This window comes from Mus musculus, chromosome 17 (assembly GCF_000001635.26).
Source record: "Mus musculus strain C57BL/6J chromosome 17, GRCm38.p6 C57BL/6J".
NCBI lineage: Eukaryota > Metazoa > Chordata > Mammalia > Rodentia > Muridae > Mus > Mus musculus.
In genome coordinates, this window is record NC_000083.6 from 80810458 (window position 1) to 80816457 (window position 6000).

The window sequence follows — 6000 nt, forward strand, 5'->3', positions numbered from 1 at the left end:
CACACACTTCTATTTCTCTTATTTTCTGACTGCTCATCTGCAGTCTCTCGGCTGGTCTATCTTATGTATTCGTCTGGGTGCGTGTATTTGAGTGTCTATCGACTCACATGCTGAGTCAGGCGATCTGTTTCTCTCTCCTACAAAAGTTTTGTTATTATCAGAAGTCTATGGATGTGTGCAAGGTTTGGGAATCCCCTCAGAAGTCAATCATTCAACCCACCTTGTCCACACTGTCTATCTTACCCTCTTCTTAGTCTCACGGTGGGCTGGCTTGCACGGGTATTCAAGGAACCTCTAATTTACATAATAAGAGCTCCAAAGGGGAAATGTTCAGACAGTGGCAATTCGGAGGTGTTGAGGGGAAGCTGGAAGGGGCTGCCTTCAACCAAAAAGGTATAAAAATCTATCTATAGAAAGAAACGGGGAGGGGAACACATTGAAGTTGCTGAGAACTGTGGTAAGACCAAGTGTATGCATGAAATCATGGCCAGGGGGGACTTTATGCTGATTCTCAGTTGCACCTCAACCTGCAAAAGTATCAGCCAGAGGGCATAGTACACACTTAGTTATAGAGCCTGTTTCTGTCTGTGGGTCAGGCATCCGTGGAAGGTCTATCTCTAAATGCTGGGCATGAGGCTGGGGTTATTTATTCATTCATTTATTTATTGTATACACACACACACACACACGCACACACACGTCAGAGAACACCCTGTGCAAAGTTGGTTCACTTCTTCCATGTGGTATCAGGGATCAAATTCAGACTGTTAGGTTTGGTGACAAGACGCAGTGAATCATCTCACTGGCTCTAAGGGGAAACCATTCTGGTTAATAATGCTTATTAATTCTGGAGGTGTAGCTCAGTCGCTGACTGCTTATCGAAAATGTGTGAGGCCCTGGATTCAATTTTTTAATATCGTGCTTCCAAAAGTTTATTGATCATATGGTGAATTATTCCCCCCTCCCCCCAAGGATTTTACATGAGTGACTCCATTTAGATGTTACCAGTCTCATGGACAATGACATCATGGTCACCTCCCTTTTCTTTTATAGGTGGTGACATAACGGAGTGACTTATGTAAGTGGGAAGCAGTAGCTGATTTCCTTCCCTGATACCCTCCAACACGTCTGCAGTTAGCCATGCAAACACTTCCAGACACAGAAATTCACATCCAAGGAGCTCTGTTTCTATCCTAAGGTTTTCTCCAGTAATGCCAAGGCTCCTCTCTCCCCGTTCCAGCCTTTAAAATGATATGAAATACCCTGCTCGCACTTTCAGAAGACAATTATTCAAATATTTTCCACAACTGAGAATAGTATTTTGTGTTCATTAAAGTAACATATGCTCATTATAGAGAATTTGTAAAAATTCAGAGTGATATAAAGGAGAAAAAAAATTCTTGATAACCAAAGAGCAAAATAGATGTTAATTTCCAAGAATGTCTTGGCTTGTAGGTGCTCCTTTTTAAGATGTGTATTTGGTCCAGGGCATGTGTCAAACTTGGGGCCTATGGAAACTCCTTGATGACTGTCATACAGTTCTCATCAAATCTGATTTTGTCTTTATGTAAGACCTGGTACTCAGAGCCAGTGAGATGGCTCAGCTGGCTACAACACTTGGCCCTTGCTGCTGATAACCTGAATCTGACTCCCTGAGACATGCATGGTGGAAGGAGAGAACCAATTCCCTTACACTGTACTAGGACCTCCACACATGGTCCATAGCACTCACATGTGCTCACACACAAATATTGCATGTAGGATTTTATTTTTATTTATGTGTGTATGCCTGTGCATGGGTATGTGCACATGCACATGGGTGCCCAGTGAGGCCAGGAAAGGGCGGGCGCTGGATACCCTGGCACTGCAGCTACATGGAGTTGTGAGATTCCAGATGAGGGCACTGGGAATCAAACACGGGACTGGGAAATGCTTTTAACCACTGGGCCATCTTTCCAGCCCCAATGCAAAAGCTTTATATGTGTGTCTTATAAGTGCTCTTGATTCTCGATTCTACCACATTGAACACTTGAATCCAGACTCTGCTACCTAATATAGATTATGTAATACATAGTATACTTCTAGCTTTGTATACAATGTGGTCTTCATATGACATAGTAGGGCTTCCCAAATCCTTAACACAGACATTGATAAAACACAGAGCAGGAGAGAGCCCTGTGGTACTTACTCTCTTGGAACCCTCCTCCTGGGTTCATGTGAGCACATTCATCAGGCATTTATGATAGCCAATCAAAACCCCACAAATCCATGGAACCACCTTTTCACTGAACCCACACCTTCCCCACTGTATAATGGCTCAATGACTTGAGTGAAATAGGGGTTCATCTACGGGATTTCTCATTGATACTAGCAACAGTAATGGGGAAAAAACAGTCATACGTCACGGTCTCTTCCTTAGCAACCTGAGGCTCACTGATTTATTCGCTTTCATTTGTAAGTGTCCACAAGGCATTTTCCAAGTACCTCATTCTAGAACTTTCCTGGAAATCATGCCGGAGTCCGACTTCTTCATCTCCCCGCAGTGGAAGCAGAATGTATAGGCCACTGGTCTTGACTGATGTTTAATGGGCTAAAGAAATGATCGCAGGGGTACAGGCTATCTTATTCTTTCTTCAGGCGAACAGCTTCTGTCAACATCTAGGCATCGGGAAAGCTTCAGGCTAATCATATAGCCAGTGACAGGGAGATTGTGGCTTCGATTGCTCTCCCAGATTTCTCAATTGAATAATGCCGGCGAGGGATGAATGCGCGCTTTATTTATGATTTTGGATCAGCTACAAGGCTACCTGACTTTATAGAGAGGATACTGTTTATAAATCCTCTGTTTTTGTAAGTCAAATTCTGCCTAAGCCGTTACTTGGGGAGTTAGGTTTTCAAGGCCATCTTGTGGTGAGACATTTTATAAAGTCAAGAATTTCCCAGTGATTTATCACTTTGTTTGGATTGTAAATATTGGGGTCACTTAAAAGTGAGGTTAATATATCACCCGTCTCTTTGCTTTTAGACACAGTAGCAAGCGGCCTCACATTAACTTTCGTGAATGTCACCCCGAGAAAATCGGATTGGGAATTCTGTGGGATCCAGACAGCCAGTGAGTAAAACTGGAAACCTCACCCTGAGCCAAATTCTTACCTCGCAGTTTCGATTCTCTTTGACTTCACTGATAATTTTATTTTTAAATGGCCTCAACCAATACTTAGAAGAGAATTCTATTTGTTCATCTTTCCAACGATGTCTTTGTCTCTTTGTTGGGCAGCAAGAGGACTGGAATCTCATTGTTGAGGCCCTAGTGTGTGTGTGTGCCCCACCTAGTAGAGCTGGAGCTGTGTGACAAGGGGCATTTCAGCTTGTACACTACAACAGTCCCACTTTCTTGGTGCGGTAGATTGAACCAGGGCCTTATGCACACTCAGCATATGCCCTACGCTACCACTGAGCTATCTGCAGCACACCATATCTCCATTGGCTGCCATAGCTTCCCGTGGGATGCTATACATTAACTCCAGGCAACGGGTTACAAGGCATCCTTAGTTAGGAAGGAGAGAGAGGGGGGGGGTGGTTCAGCGTTCTTTCTAATTTCTATTCATTCTTAGACATTGCCTAGGGAATGATACGTGCTGCTCACATTCATGATGGGTCTCCTACCTCAATTCACCCAATCTAGAAATCCTTTACAACACATCTAGGGATTTGTTTCCATGGTTATTTGGAGCACAGTCAAGTTAACTGTTAATATTAACTATCTTGGCTCTCTGTACATCGGCTCTGTGGTGATGCTTGACATTGGTGCAAGGAGTTCATCCTATTGCCACAAAGGAGACGGTGACATCTTGGGTGGCATCTATTCAGGCTGCTTTAATGAGACACCACGGAGGACATTTATTTCTCTCGGTTCTGGAGAGTGGGACGTTTAAGATCAAGGTGTGGGCAGATCTGGTGTCTACTAACGTATGACCCTTCATCTTCGGTGATAGTGCGCTTGTGCTGTGTTCTCACAGCATGAGAGAGGGGAAGGCAAAGAAAGCACCTCTCTGGACTGCCTGCTGTCAGGGCACGAAGCCCATTGGCCAGGGCTCTGTCATGATGCTCTCCTAGTAGCACCAACAGATATTAGAGTAGAGGGGATGTGAAGATTTGGATTTTCTGGTTTCCCAGAGTCCCTTCTCCTGCAGTGTCTTTTGATGCCTTTAATCTCTTAATTGAGATTTCTTTCTTTGGCTATTTGTATGTGGATGTTTCCATATCCCTGTATCTGGCTATTTATTTACATGGGTATGGAGCCTCCACCCAAACTCTTGTCCCGACCGTAATGCTAAGCTGTGAAATTCACAGAGTCCAGCAAGGAGCCTTTGCTCATATCTGATCTTACACCCCAGAGATTTGTTTTATCATTTATTCATGTCTGTGTGTGCATGTCTCTGTGTGTGCTGCTGCTCACAGAGGGAAGACCAGAAGAGGGCATTGGAACCTATCCTGGGTGGAAGGACCAAACTCCAGTACTTTCTTTGTAAGAACAAGAAAAGCTCTTAATCACTGAGCCATCTTTCCAGACCTTCAATCTCCCTGTCCCAGCCCTGCTCCTACCCTCCCTGCTATTTTCCTTCCTTCCTTGCCTCTCTCCTTCCCTCCTACCCTGTCTCCCTCCCACTAGTCCCTCCCTCCCTCCCTTCCTTCTTCCCCTCTTCCCTTCCCTTTTTGGAAAGGGATACTGGATATTGAACCCAAGTCTTTGCACACACCACTGAGATACACCCCTGGCACCTATTCATTGTTTAATAAATGTTTGTTTTCCATTATGACAGTGACTATGATCTTAAACACAATCATGGTAACCATAACCTGAAAGAGCCTCATTTACTATGTTGAATTATTTAATGAGAATTATGGCTAAGAATGAATAGGGCCAACCGGGCAGTGGTGGCACAGGCCTTTAATCCCAGCACTCGGGAGGCAGAGGCAGGCAGATTTCTGAGTTCGAGGCCAGCCTGGTCTTCAGAGTGAGTTCCAGGACAGCCAGGGCTACACAGAGAAACCCTGTCTCGAAAAACAAACAAACAAACAAACAAACAAGAATAGGGCCTAGCACTGGAAGAGCTAGACAATTAAAATAGCTTTATAGGGCCGGGGGCAGTAGCTCCATTGGCAAAGCACTTGCCTTGCAAGCTCAAGGACCTCCTTTTGATTCCTAGAACCCAGAGGTAAAAAGAGAAGTGGGGCCTGGTGGGCCCGTTTATAATCCCAGCTCTGGGGAGACAGGCGGATCCTGGGGCTTGCAGACCAGTCAGTCTAGCCTACTTGGAATGTTCCTGTCTAAAAACCCAAGATGACACTGTCCCGAAGCAGCTGGGGTTATTCACTGGCCCCCACGTGTACATGAATTCTCTAATGCACATGTGCTTATGCACAAACACTTCAGTTCCCAAGACCAGGTTGAGTGATGGCTTCCAACTCCAGTTTCAGGAATCTACTGCCCTCTTCTGGCCCCTTTGGGTACTGCACTTGGTCAGGGGCACAGACACACAGACACACAGACACACAGACACACACACACACACACAAATAAATTAAATAAAATGTTTAAGAATTGTCTTTCTAAAACGTTTTTGTCTTTTTGTCACTTTTTAAAAGACACGAAGCCTAGACTGGCCTCAAGTCAGCTGTGCAGCAGAGGATGTCCACGCACATCTTATCCTCCAAGTACTGGCATCAAAATCGTGTTCCACCATGCCCAGTCCATGACTCTAACTTTTCTCAGATGACTTTATTGACAGCCTAAAACATAAAATAAATAGATGGATAGAGTTCAGATTACTTAATACCTTATTCCACGTAATACATCACAGCTACATCATTTGAGGGGCTCTACAAAATGGAAACAGTGCATTCATTATAAGAGATTTCAAAGGCCAGGGCTACAGAGATGGCCCTGCAGTTGAGAACTTCTGCTGTCCTTCCAGAGGACCAGAATTCAGTTCGCAG